The 14,601-nt window shown below is 38.2% G+C and overlaps 1 protein-coding gene and 1 non-coding gene across 4 annotated transcripts in view; one reads left to right on the plus strand and one right to left on the minus strand.

Moving 5' to 3' along the window:
• Nucleotides 1-14,601, plus strand: part of UNC5C (unc-5 homolog C (C. elegans)) — a 428,547-nt gene that overhangs the window by 135,889 nt on the left and 278,057 nt on the right. The window lies entirely within an intron of this gene.
• TRNAK-CUU lies at nt 6,662-6,734 on the minus strand. The gene has a single exon. It is a non-coding gene; the product is annotated as a tRNA-Lys (tRNA).

Below are 14,601 nucleotides of genomic sequence, written 5' to 3' on the forward strand. Positions count from 1 at the left end.
CTGCAGAAATTTCCTGTTTTGTTCAGTTCTTTTGGCCATTAGTTTTCCAGTCAGTGACCCATACCTATTTTCTCTTCCTGGTCATGGATATGTGTGTATTTATGTGTCACGACTTGCCAGTCAAGAAATGGCAAGTAAATATGCACTAAATGTGAGAAATGTAAGACACCTACCTTGAACTTACACTTGATGTGTTAACTCCACTGCTGTAATGTGACTTCTTGGTCCTGCTCTGATCACGTCAGTGTACAAACACCTTTAAATGGAAAGCTAAGAGTCTGCCAAGAAGTCACTTTCTTCCCCCTCTCCTATTTCTCCATTTAACTTTGAAATTAGGAGGATTTGATTTTCTTGATCTGCCAAGTAGCTGTCAACTCCAAACAACTAGGTCTATTTCCTAGTGTTTGATTTCTTGATCTGGACTAAGACTTCAACAAGAAAATGTCTACCAATCTTACTAGGTATTAGGGGAAGAAAAACTAAAGTTATGAGTTTTTTGATAGAATGCATATACAACCTGTAGTCTGTATGATTAGACAAAAAAAATCAATTTTTTTTCCCTGAGATCACTCTTATTTAAAGGAAGATGCAAAGTGTTTCTTCAAACAGAAATCAAGTTCTTAAGACAGTCCTTAAAGACAGTTTTCAGACCTGTCATTTAGATGCTACTTTTAAAGTGCCACCTAATGAACTGGAAAAGGCTTTTATTAGCAAATTTACTTACATTGGCCTACCATAGTGAAAGACTTGTTTAGGGTGGATTCTGCTTTCTCAGATTGCCCTCTTTAAATAAACAGAGCAAGGGAAGAAAGCTTTTAGATGTATAACACGAAGCCGTTACAAAAAGCCGAAAGTCAACCCATGAAAAGAAAGGAGCTGTTTAGTGCGTTTCCAGTTAAGGATCTGGGTGGTGCTGGAGAGAGAATGGAAGATAATAGACTCCTAGTGACGGGGCTGTCAAGAGACAGAAAACTGTAGCAGCTTTGTGGGAAAATAGAACTGCTGGCTTTGCCCACTTGACCTTTAGTCTGAATAGATGGGCTTAAGAAGATCACAAAGGGCTTTGCAAAAAAAGTGGTCTGCTCAGTTCTTTTGGTTTCTGAAACTCTTCTTTTATTCAGGGGAGTTCTAAGTTTGTTTCTTGGCATTCTTGAAAAGATTCCCTGAAATCTCTATTACCATAGTATAGATATGAAGGCATTTTTGGGTCTATCATTTAAAGACACAATTTTGGGTCTATCACACCTTTAAATGAAGGCATTGCTCAGCATATGGCCATCATGTTTCCTATGCATCAGTGAGATGGAGTGTGTCTATGGGGAAGGGTTACTGAACAGGGCTCTGTACACTCCACGTTATCACTCCTATCAAAGGCATTCATTGGTTCTCCTTCTGTTTCTGGGTAAATGCATTATCTTCTTTAAATCAGAAACACAAACACCATTTGAAGGCATAATGTATATCAAATACATATATACTGCTATATAGATCAGCTTATAGATTATTAATAATTGCCAGTATTTTCGGAAAACAGGGCTTGACAGTAGTGGTTCATGTGAAAGAAATCTGGGAGATTTTAGTTAAGTACCAGTTGAATTTATGCAAAGGTTATGATTTGATAGCCAGCAAATCTATTTAATCTCAGTTGCATTTATGGAATTATAATTTCCTGCCTTAGGAAACATGGACACTGATAGTACACTTAAAAGAATTGTGTCCAGAGTACTGAGTAGAGTTCCCTGTGCTATTCAGTAGGTCTTGTTAGTTACCTGTTTTATATATAGTAGTGACTATGTGCCATTCCCAGTCTCCCTATTTATCCCTTCCCTCCCATACCCTCCCTGGTAATCATAAGTTTGTTTTCTACGTCTGTTAACTCTACTTATGTTTTGTACATAAGTTCGTTTGTACCCTGTTTTTAAATTCCACATAAAAGAGATATCATATGATGTTTGTCTTTCTCTGTCTGACTTACTTCTCTGTATGACAATATCTGGGTCCATCCCTGTTGCTTTTTTATGGCTCAGAAATATTCCATTGTATAATTTGTACTCACTTTTCTGTACACCTGAAACTAACAGAACATTGTTAATCAACTAGACTCCAATAAAAATTTTTAAAAATTGTGTCCAGTTTTGAACATTCCACTTTCAAATAAAAGTGGCAAATTTGTGAACATACAGAAGAGATTACTTTCCAAACATCTTTGAAAAAATAAGGAACTGACCATATTTAACAGAGATGATTTGTGATTTGGATAGAAGAGAAGTGATAGGCAAGATCATAGATTTCAAATATCTGAAGGCTTACTGTATAGAAGAATACCATTTGTAGGGTTTCAGAAATTTATAACTTCTCTAACAGTATAAATGTATGCCAGAATAAAAGACAGATGGGTTAAAGAGAGAACATAGAAAATATTGAGAAACCATAAAAATTACACAAGAAAATTGAAGCAAATGTCTAATCTCTTTTGGAGTTGAGTTAGGTAAACTAATGAAGAAACTATAAAGAAAGTACTGATAGTTATGAGTAGGAGTATCTGAATTATAAGTTCTTAAAAGTTATAGGTAAAATGTTTTAAACATAAAGAAGTTGAAATACTTATAAAAAAAAATCATATTCACCAAGAATAGTTAATGGCATGAATAAATGTTCACATTTATACTATTGAGTAAAAAGAAAGTTTAATTCTTAGAAAGTTGAAATATGTATATTAAAATAACTGCTAAGATATTATCTTTAATGGATTTCTCTGAGTGATTAAATTGTAAGGTTTTAAAATTTATTTTTAGTATTCTGGTATTTTCCAAAACTTTACATAGCAATCCTTTTGTCTTTATATTTATAGAAAGATATCTACAAAGCAAAGGATACAAAAAACAAAAGAAACGAATTAATAATTAAGCCTTAAGGATATATATCAGATCAGATCAGATCAGTCGCTCAGTCGTGTCCGACTCTTTGCAAGCCCATGAATCGCAGCATGCCAGGCTTCCCTGTCCATCACCAACTCCCGGAGTTCACTCAGACTCACGTCCATCAAGTCAGTGATGCCATCCAGCCATCTCATCCTCTGTCGTCCCCTTCTCCTCCTGCCCCCAATCCCTCCCAGCATCAGAGTCTTTTCCAATGAATCAGCTCTTCGCATGAGGTGGCCAAAGTACTGGAGTTTCAGCTTTAGCATCAGTCCTTCCAAAGAAATCCCAGGGCTGATCTCCTTCAGAATGGACTGGTTGGATCTCCTTGCAGTCCAAGGGACTCTCAAGAGTCTTCTCCAACACCACAGTTCAAAAGCATCAATTCTTCGGTGCTCAGCCTTCTTCACAGTCCAACTCTCACATCCATACATGACCATAGGAAAAACCGTAGCCTTGACTAGACGAACCTTTGTTGGCAAAGTAATGTCTTTGCTTTTATATATGCTATCTAGGTTGGTCATAACTTTCCTTCCAAGGAGTAAGCGTCTTTTAATTTCATGGCTGCAGTCACCATCTGCAGTGATTTTGGAGCCCAGAAAAATAAAGTCTGACACTGTTTCCACTGTTTCCCCATCTATTTCCCATAGTTAAGGTTAATAAAAAGATAGCAAATAAATATTTAACAGTGTCTCTTGTCCTATGGACTATGCCCATCATTAGTTGAATCCATGTATACAAATCATTTTGTTATTTTTAAACATTTTTTAATTGGTGGAAAATTGCTTTACAAGGTTGTATTGGTTTCTGCCATGCAACAATGCAAATCAGCTATAATAATATATATATCCCTTCCTTCTTGAGCCTCCCGCCCTGCTCCCATTGCAACCCTCTAGGTGATCACAGAACACTGGGTTGAGCTCTCTGTGCTATCCATCTGCTTCCCACTAGCTCACTATTTTACATATGATAGTGTGTACATGTCTATCCTACTTTCTCAATTTGCCCTACCCTCTCCTTCCCTCTCTGCGTCCAGTGAGAAGGATGAACCTAGAGCCTGTTCTACAGAGTGAACTAAGAAAGAAAAAAAAAAGCAAATATTGTATATTAATGCATATATATGGAATCTGGAAAAATAGTACTGATAAACCTATTTGCAGGGCAGGAATGGAGACACATACATAGAGAACTACGGACTTGTGAAGGCACTTCTAGTTTCTGTACATCTCTACCTCAGTTTCCTCATCTGTAAACTAAAAGGGTTATTGTACTTGTAAGGTTGCTGAGAGGATTGAATAATATCTATAAAGCACTCAGCAGAGTTCCTATTACATATGAGCAATTATATTACCTATTCTTCTTACATTAAAGATATATATCTCTATATGGTAAGTTTTATATTATAATTAAGTGAAGGAATGTCAAGAGTTATTCCTATTTGTTTATTTTAATTTCTTGGTACCTTAAGTCTCTCACCAGGTTTTTCATCCATTAATAAGATTTACTAAGAATTTTATGAATCAAAGAGAGCAAAATTAGTCTAGTATATAGCCCTTATGCAATAGCGGCTTCCCAGGTGGCGCTAGAGGTAAAGAATGTGCCTGCCTGCCAACACAGGAGACATAAGAGACAGAGGTTCAATCCCTGGATCGGGAAGATCCCTGGGAGGAGGGCACAGCAACCTACTGCAGTACTCTTGCCTATGAGAATGCCGTGGACAGAGGAGCCTGACAAGCTACACAGTCCATGGGGTTGCAAAGAGTTGGACAGGACTGAGGCAACTTTACACACGTGCTCTCGCATATTGCCCGCATGGGGAAAAGCAAAAGGTGGCAGCTTTTTAATGTGTGAATCGATAGTGTCCTTTTTATTTAGTGTTTAACGCTTATGGAGATTGACTAATTTTGTTGTGTAATTATCCATGTTGAGAGCTTCTAGCTTAGAACCAGAGCATAGCTCTATTCATTCTAGAAACGATAATAACTCTATTGAAATGCTTGTTTCACCACCATTTGTGGCTTCCTTCAACTTTGGAAGATTATGGCGGTGTCAGGGAATGTTTACGTTAGAGTTAACTAGAGCCTGGATCTTCATCACACAAATGCAGATGTTCACTTGCCCCAGAATTTCTCTCAGGCACAGAGGAATGGGCACAGAGTCTGTACATTTAAAAGAAAAGACTGAGATTACTTTTGGCTTTGGAAGTCTACTCTCTATTTTAGATAGAGAGGGAGGGACAGGGAGGCCTGGTGTGCTGCATGCAGTTCATGGGGTCGCAGAGAGTCGGACATGACTGAATGACTGAACTGAACTGAGAGTGTAACTGTGAGTGTGGATTAACAGGTGAAGTCTTGATCATTGAAGGGGAGGGATCAGTAAGCTAAGAGCCTGGAGTGGAGAGATAATTTAAAAGGATGTTAAATCATCAAGAAAGATGTCAGAATGGCAGGTGGAGGGCATGGAATAAGACATGTCCTAAAATCATCAATGAATGAGAAGGAATGACCTGCTGGCCAGCAGACAGCAGGAAAGAGTATGGCCCTTGCTTCCAAGGATTCCATAAGTTGTCATATTTGTTGTTGTTTTTGGCTGTTCCACCTGGCTTGTGGGATCTTAGTTCCCAGACTGGGATCGGACCGATGCCCCCTGCAGTGGAAGTGCAGAATCTTAACCACTGGGCTGTCAGGGAAGTCCCACGGTTACTGTTGATTTGATGCTGTTGCCCCATCTGACTGAGATGACACAGGTGAGCCCCCGCCAGCTCTCTCATCGACCCACAAAGCAGCAGAGCTGAGAAGAGAGCACATTCCCAAATCTCAGACATTTGAGCCGTGCCACCACAAACAGTATTTGCCTAATCTACTTGTTGCCCATTAATAATGTTTTTCTTTAGACTGCTTCATTTTTGTTAAAATATATTTATTTAAGATCGATTGGGAGTCTGGGATTCGAAGATGCAAACTATTACATATAGAATGGATAAACAACAAGGGCCAACTGTAGAGCCCAGGGAACCGTCTTCAGAATCCTGTGATAAACCACAATAGAGAAGAATATAAAAAATATATATATACGTATGACTGAATCACTTTGCTGTACAGTAAAAATTAACACAACATTGTAAATCAACTATTCAATATATTTTTTAAATACATATTTATGTAAAAAAAGAAACAGACTCACCTCACAGACAGAAAACAAATTTATCGTTACCAAAGTTTAGGATTAGCAGATACAAAAAAAAAAAAAGACAGAAAATGTGTAGAAAAGAACAATATCAAAATGTTCTTTTCTGTCTTGAGAATGTGTTTTCTTAGGAAAGCTTTTTCAGATCTTATAATGGCCCATGGATGCAGTCTCTGACCTGCAATTTCATGACTTCATAATTCCATGGTGTTACTTACAGCTGTTTACAAACTTTTTTTTCAAATTTGGCTCATCCAGTCTTAGTTGAGGATCTTCCATCTATGTTGTGGCATGTGGATCTTTAGTTATAGCACCTGTATATGCTAAGTCACTTCAGTCGTGTCCAACTCTTTGCAACCCTATAGTCCACTAGGCTCCTCTGTCCATGTCATTCTCCAGGGAAGAATACTGGAGTGTGTTGCCATGCCCTCTTCCAGGGGATCTCCCTGATCCAGAGATTGAACCCTTGTCTCAGACATCTCCTACGTTGGCACGCAGATTCTTTACCACTAACTCCACCTTTATACAAATTCTTAATTGCAGCATTTGGGATCTAGTTCCCTGACCAGGGATTGAACCAGGGCCCCCTGCATTAAGAGTGCAGAATCTTAGCCACTGGACCACCAGGGAAGTCCCTGACGAATGACAAAGTCACTCAGTCGTGGCTGCCTCTTTGCAACCCCATGGACTGGAGCTCTCCAAGCTCCTCTGTCCATGGATTTCTCCAGGCAAGAATCGTGGAGTGGGTAACCATTCCCTTCTCCAGGCAATCTTCCCGACCCAGGGATCAAATCCAGGTCTCCCGTATTGCAGGCAGTGTCTTTACCACCTGAACCACCAGGGAAGCACAGGAAGTTCCTAGCTATTTAAAAATTTAAAGTACAGCTGCATTGGGAAAGGTGATCAGAGAGCACCTTGCTTCCTCCTGCCATATAAAAGCAGCCACTGGGATAAGGTGTCAGTGAATACAGGTGGAGGGGGTGCCATGTATTCTGGGTAGCATGGCCAAATCATGATTGTCTTTAGTGTCACAAAGGTCCAAAATGCAGTTTTGTTTCCTCAAACTTCCAGAGCGCTACTCCTATTGGGATGCTCATGTGATATTCGGCTCAGGAAGTTCTCTTCCAGCAGAAGATGTAATCCTTTCATATAGAAAGTATCATCATTACAATAGGGTTTGTTGAAGGATTTCTCTGAATTAGTAAAGGTATTCCCTGGAGGCAGCAGGAGACATCTCACTATTGACCCCAGACCACCACTTTATGTATATCTAAATATGATGTTTCTGAGATTTAAAAATCAACAAATTTATAGTTCTGAAACAGTGGATTGATATTTTTATCTTACATGCATGATGCCTATAGTCATCCTTGGGATTCCATTTTTAAGAATCCTATTCTCAGCAACTTCCCTCATAGTTATTGTTGTTGTTTTGTTTTATATCTTGAAGAGGAAATACTCCTAAGCATGCATGTGAGTACAAACACACATATAAGTATAGCAGAGTCATCCGCTGGCAGCCATTATCTGTAAAACGAATTAAAGAAAATAGCATATTAACATGCACATCATGAAGCAAACTCCATTCTCTCTAGAGTATTCTCTCATTGAGATACAAGGACTTTATCTTTGGCACAGTGGGTCTGAACTAATTGAGATGTCATTAAAAAAAGAAATCAGTTAAAAAGGTTAGAGGAGAGGGATGTTGTTGTGAAATTGTCAATTTGCAAGAATACATTTTTTAGTAAAAATACAGCCCTCAGTTGCAGATCTAATCAGTGGCAGAAACGGGGGAGGGATGAGGGAGAGATAACAGAGAAAAATAATGTCTTAAAGAGAAAAAAAAAAAACCAGTAAGACCCTAATTCAAATGGGAAGCACTCTCATTTTAGAAAATGTTTCCTTAACAGATTGTTCTAGCCCTCTGCCTGAAGGTTTTTGATTAAATTAATGATGGTACTGATAAGCTCCGTTAGTGTTGCTGTTTCCAGAAGGATATTTTCTACAGCCTTCTCTACTTCCTATCCGAAATCTCAGGTATGACAATAGAATTGCTAATTGAAGCCAGAACAAGCCAAGAAGATGAACTTATTATTACTATGCAAATACAGAGAATCCAGGAAATTAATATTTCATGTGAGCCTACCTAAACGAGTAATGTTTCCATTATGGGCTTCGTGTCACTCAGCTGGGAAGCTGTTGCTGCAGCTTGTTGTCGTCAGTGAGGTCTTGAACTTCGCTTTTTTGTCGCGTGTTGCCTGCTGTCTTGGGACCAGTCAGCACGTCTGACATGTTGTGTTCGGTTGGCCCTTGCTGTTACCACAGATCTTCCACCAGTGCAAACAGATGAACTTGTTATGATCCGTAGGACACTATCAACTTGATTTCCTGTCTTGGTAGTAAAGTATTAGAGGAAAAAGGCAGGCAAGTTATGGATAATAGAGAAGGGGGAAAGTATTTCAGAAAAAATGAATCATAAAATTCATGACAAGGGATATGTTAGGGGCTCTTCTGGGTAGCATAATTATCTGACTGAGAACTTTGGAAAACACAATAAAAAGGATGTTACTTTGAAGGCATGAAATAGTTACATTGAATTATTCATAAACATTCATTTTGCTAAACACCATTATATTACATATTCTGACAAAAACTGTTAACAATGAACATTGTGTGTTGCATGAAAGAGTGTAGTAGAAATGAGTGAGAAGTAAGTTTGCTTTGAACTTTCTGATTCTTGTTTTAGATGAAATATCAAATAATAGTAGGCTTCTTAAGAGCAGAAATCAAAAGAAAAATCTTTTTTTATCTCCTATAGTGCCTAAAATAATATGAAATATTTAGATAGATGTCCAATAAATATGTTGAATTTATTTTTATTTCCCGAATCTTGCTGAAAAATAAATTCCAGAAATGGAGGAAGGAGATGAATGACAGAGAAAAGTGGTCTTGCTGAGGTGTCCACTGTTCTGTCACTCTGTCTGCAAAGCTGTTGATTCAGATATTAACCTTCACAGTTGGTAGGTGTTTCTTTACCTTTATCGAGAATACGGTCACAAATGGTATTTGACAGCAAAGAGACTTCTAGGGAAACTAGAGTTTGTTTTGGAAAGTCTGTTCCAAAAAGGTCCAGTGGAAGTTTTGAGGATGCGGGTTAATTGGTTTAGACAGAAATGAGTGGAAAGTCCATGTCTAATAACTGAGAAAGGGAAAAGCATTCCTTATATTTGCCCAGATGGGGTAGAAAGGCTGAAATAGAACATAATAGAGATTGAAGATAATTAGATCTTTCAGAGAACTGACCCCAAATCTCAGCATCTAATACGTGGTAGACCTGGAATTCTGGAATGGCCTTGGTTTGCTAATCTCAAGTATTAATCATATGATTTATAGAATTTGATCAAAGTAGCTTTTTTTCTTTCGGAGAAGGCAATGGTACCCCACTCCAGTACTCTTGCCTGGAAAATCCCATGGGTGGAGGAGGCTGGTAGGCTGCAGTCCATGGGGTCGCGAAGAGTTGGACACGACTGAGCGACTTCACTTTCACTTTTCACTTTTCACTTTCCTGCATTGGAGAAGGAAATGGCAACCCACTCCAGTGTTCTTGCCTGGAGAATCCCAGGGACGGGGGAGCCTGGTGGGCTGCTGTCTATGGGGTCACACAGAATCAGACACGGCTGATGTGACTTAGCAAGCAAGCAAGCTTTTTTTCTTTATTGGAGAACTCTCTTTGTTTAGACTCTTTTTAAAATGTAATCCAGATTATGTATGTTTCTCTGTTTTGGCCTTTCTCTGAGTCTCATCTATCTTTTCCATGTTACTCATGGTATCAGTGTATAGATGCTACCATGAAAGAGTATGTTTTCTACTATGTTTGCAGAATCTCTGTGTTGAAACCAATTTTTGTTGCATTTTTTTATTATTGCAGCTTATTGTAATAAAACCTGAAAAAAGATTCCCATTTTAAAGAAAGGAAAATACAATGAACAAATAAATGAATTTAAACCAATTCATAGATCTAAAAAATAAATTATATATTTTAGTATGCTGCTACTGCTGCTAAGTCACTTTAGTCGTGTCCGACCCTCAGCGACCCCATGGACTGCAGCCTACCAGGCTCCTCCGTTCTTGGGATTTTCCCATATGCATCAATAAAAAATATTTGCATTAAGTTTTGCTAAGAAATAGCTATCAATCCCCTTTTGAAAAATGAAAGTGTGCAGGGGCTAGGTAGATAAAACAAATTAAATTTGTTGACTCTCTAGACTTGGAAAATATTGATTTTTTTGTTTATGTGTCCTCTTTGACACAAATATATCTGACATTTTCAGTGAAATTGCTTACAAAATAGACAAAATCTGCCTGTATTTTATGTCAGACATTCCCAATGAATGTAGCAAAGAAGAATAGCTGGAATTGAAACCTAAAGATACTGTCTTGGTACTTGTTCAGTGCATTTTCATCATAGTTTAGAGTGTAGAGAGTTATAATACTTTTCAGATAAGACTAATTTAACTTGAACCATCTTTTTTCAGACACACAAATATGGACTAATATATATACTACTACTACTACTACTAAGTCACTTCAGTGGTGTCCGACTCTGTGTGACCCCATAGACGGCAGCCCACCAGGCTCCTCCGTCCATGGGATTTTCCAGGCAAGAGTACTGGAGTGGGGTGCCATTGCTTCCTAGAGCATTGTTTTCATATTTGATTCTTTGTATTTATTCTCAGTCCCTCTCAAATAGAAATGTTGAAAATGCCATTTCTTCATAAAAAGACCATCAGAATTATGGAAATATTGTGTTGCGCATCATGTTCTTTTTATTATTTATCTTGTAACCAAGGTCATGCTACCCATTTCTAAAAGAACTTATGGAACTATCCTGAGCTTGTATTTTAAAGGTTACATTCTAGAGGGCAAGAATCTTTTATTTTAGGTATTTTATATTATCTAGTATATCCATAATAGCATCATGAGTAATTAGTAATATATAAATTTTCAACATGTACCAGAAAACTAACACTCCAGAAATGAATTCCCTGGTGTCAAGCTCTGAAAGAAGAAACGCCAAGGGTCTTTATGGTGGTGAGGTGGTGACTACATTACCACATTACTGCAACATTCTGTCTTCAGTACAGCTCAATAAATATCCGTTTACTTTAATTGAGTGGGCATAAATAGCATTTACCAGAAATCCTTTGCTGGCAGCCAGCTGCATTAGGCTGTGGAAAACCATAGAATATTCTCCCTGGAGTTGAAGGGAACACAACCTCTTTTTAGTGTCCACCCCTGCTCACAGAGGAGACTCAAGTTGTAAGATCAATTATGATTTCATTCTGATCACTAGTAATTGGTTCACTATAAAACAGATTTTGTATTATCATAAAGAATCTATGAGCAAACAGGCAAATAGAGAAAAATACTAGGTTTTCAGAAAATTGAGTTTTTAATGGTTTTCAAGGTGTTAAGAATTACTTTCTCTAGATATGTTTACATAATAGCAAGGTTACTTTGTCATCTGAATTTCCCTGATATGAAATTGGGTGGGCTAGAGGGAATATTTGGAAACCAACAACAAGAAGAAAGCATGTGTGTGTGCCCAGTTGCTCAGTCGTGTCTGACTCTTTGTGACTCTGTGGACTGTAGCCCGCCAGGCTCCTCTTGTCCATGGGATTTTCCAGGCAAGACTACTGTAGTGGGCTGCCATTTCCTTCTCCATGGATGTAATTTACTGTGTCGTCATCAATCATTTATCACAAACTTGATATCTTAATGTTTCAGGCTGTCAGAATATTGACTTTAAGGAAGTCTATATTTTTGTTTACATTATCTCGATTCCAAGTATCTATGAGAAAAAAATTAAGGGATGTCAAAAATATCAAAGATTATTATGTCTCATCTAATGAGATGGATCCTCTTGAAACAAACTAAAATCAGTGATACAGAAAGTGAGCAGAGAAAAAACATTCTGAAGTCCAGGAAGGTGGGCGTGAGGAATGGTGGCAGTTCAGGGAGGAGAGAAGTAAGTCCAAGATAGTTGCCTGGTGTTGGCTTCTCTTTGTCATGAAAAAAGAGACTGTATTGCAGTTTTTTGTGTTTTTTTTTATCTTTCTAAAGGAAGTTATATTGGCTCTTGCTAGCACTGGAAGTTTTACTTTTTCTCCAAAGTTTTACCTTTTCTCTTTATAGATGTTCAGGAGTCAGAGCCATGGGCATCTGGTGCTTGTTCAATAAACAATATTCATGTTGTTATAGTGGAAGACAGGCCTCGGGTTACTACTTATACTTCCCATCCCCATCTGGCATCTCTGTGCAGATGGACATTTTAGATTACAGCATGATTACTTGCAATACATTTTTCTTTCATTCTTTCTTTCTTAATTTTGTCTTTCTTAAAATTCCTAAGTAAGTTTATTCTAAAAATGGCTTAAAAATTACATAAATTTCTTCTCATGTCCAAAAACTATCAGTAAATCAAAACAAAAACTTGTCATGGCACTTCTTATCATATTCATATAGTTTTAGAATTGCATTCTGAAAGAGAACAATAACCTCAGACTAGTGTTTCAAAGGAGGACACAGTTTCCTGTTGATACATGTAATCATTCACTCTGGCTAGATTAAGACTCTGAAGCTATCAGAGTCCACGATCATGGGTGAGTGGGTGGGGTCCTCACTGCTCCTTCACCTGAGTAGAGCAACTGTCCACCAGGTGAGTTTGGAGGATGCAGCCCATTGAGAAAATGGTTCCCCAGGGACTCTTTGCCCACTCCCAAGCTCCCACTTCTCCACATTAAAGAAAGAGTAAGAGTAATCTAATCACTTCACATGACCACTAAATATCTTAATTTATCAGTAAGTCATTTTCTTTGGGAGAAGCAGCAGTCAGAGGCTGCCTGGTGCTTTCGAGGGAGAGGTGGCCTGTAAGGAGTATAACGGGAAAGGAAGCAGAGGAAGACCAACTGCAGTTGCTTTAACTCCATCTAAGAACTGACAAGAAAGCAAGCAGATAAGTCTATTTTATGAAATTCCACAATTTGAAAGCATTCTGAGAAGTTTGGAGGAGATGGATTTAAGTCAAATAAAGTGAAAGTGAAAGTGAAGTCACTCAGTCATGCCTGACTCTTTGCAACCCCATGGATAGTAGCCTGCACTGAGCTCCTCAGTCCATGGGATTTTCCAGGCAAGAGTGCTGGAGTGGATTGCCATTTCCTTCTCCAGGAGATCTTCCCGACCCAGGAATCGAACCCAGGTCTCCTGCATTGTAGGCAGACACTTTACCATCTGAACCACCGGGGAAGCCCAAGTCAAATAAAGTGAAATACTAAAGAAGACTATATAAACAGAAGGTTACTTAACAGAAGACTGCAACTGTTTTGAGGAGTAAACCTAAAAATATAAATATACTCATAAAGCATTTAGCTAAATTCATGGATATATGCTACTTATTTATTCAGGGAGTGTTTAGGTGTGTGTCCCTAATCTCTTGCAAGTGACATTATGGGAAAGAAAACAGGTATCACTTATCTCAAAATGCCATTATATCAGAGGTGTTTGCATAAAATTGATAGAGCATTCTTGGAGTTTAAAGAACTGTCTCTTGTGCTTTGCATTTCATATAGTTGTCTTAATTGTGCTTAATAACAGATTGAGGAAGAGGAAATAACTATGACAAAACAACAGATAACAGGTACATTTTTATTTGGATTTGGCATAATGCCAGAGACATACACTCCAGGCCCTGTGTGCTCCTTCACCTACTCATTCCCTTTGTGCCTACCCCCATTTCCTTCCTGCTTTGGCATTCCTTCATGAATAATCAGCGTTTGAATGATGAAATACAACTATGAAATGTTATGTCAATTACACAGACTTTATATGATGCTAATTAGCTTAGGAACTGAAGATGCTTACCTCATTTTTCCTCTAAATTAGTTTTAATCAATCTGAACTACATCCCAAGGAAACATTTTCAAGGAGAATTACAAAATGGTCATCATGAGGATGATTTTTCCTGCTCACTAAATGTGAAAATCATGATGCAACAAGTGCATGATGTCAAACACTGGAGTTATTAATAATGAAAATATAGGTCAAAGAGCTCTGTAGTAGAGGGAGGCACATTTAAAACAAATGATTGAACTTAATGCACATTCAGTACTTACAGTGCTAATTTATGTAAAAAGATGTATTAAATCTCCACCTGGCAAAATCGTTTTCATATACAATTCATTTTTCTGTGTGCCATTAGAGCTGTAGTTTCTTAGACTACAAAGGTCCTAAGGGGCCCCATTCTGAAATATATAAAAATAAAATATTCTGGAGCAAGTGGAGCCTGGAGATTCATCAGCCCAGACTTAAGAGTGGGTAATAGCACCCCACTCCAGTACTCTCGCCTGGAGAATCCCATGGATGGAGGAGCCTGGTAGGCTACAGTCCATGGGGTTGCTAAGAGTTGGACACGACTGAGTGACTTCACTTTCACTTTTCA

This window comes from Bison bison, unplaced genomic scaffold, assembly GCF_000754665.1.
Source record: "Bison bison bison isolate TAMUID 2011002044 unplaced genomic scaffold, Bison_UMD1.0 scf7180017864263, whole genome shotgun sequence".
Taxonomy (NCBI): Eukaryota; Metazoa; Chordata; class Mammalia; order Artiodactyla; family Bovidae; genus Bison; species Bison bison.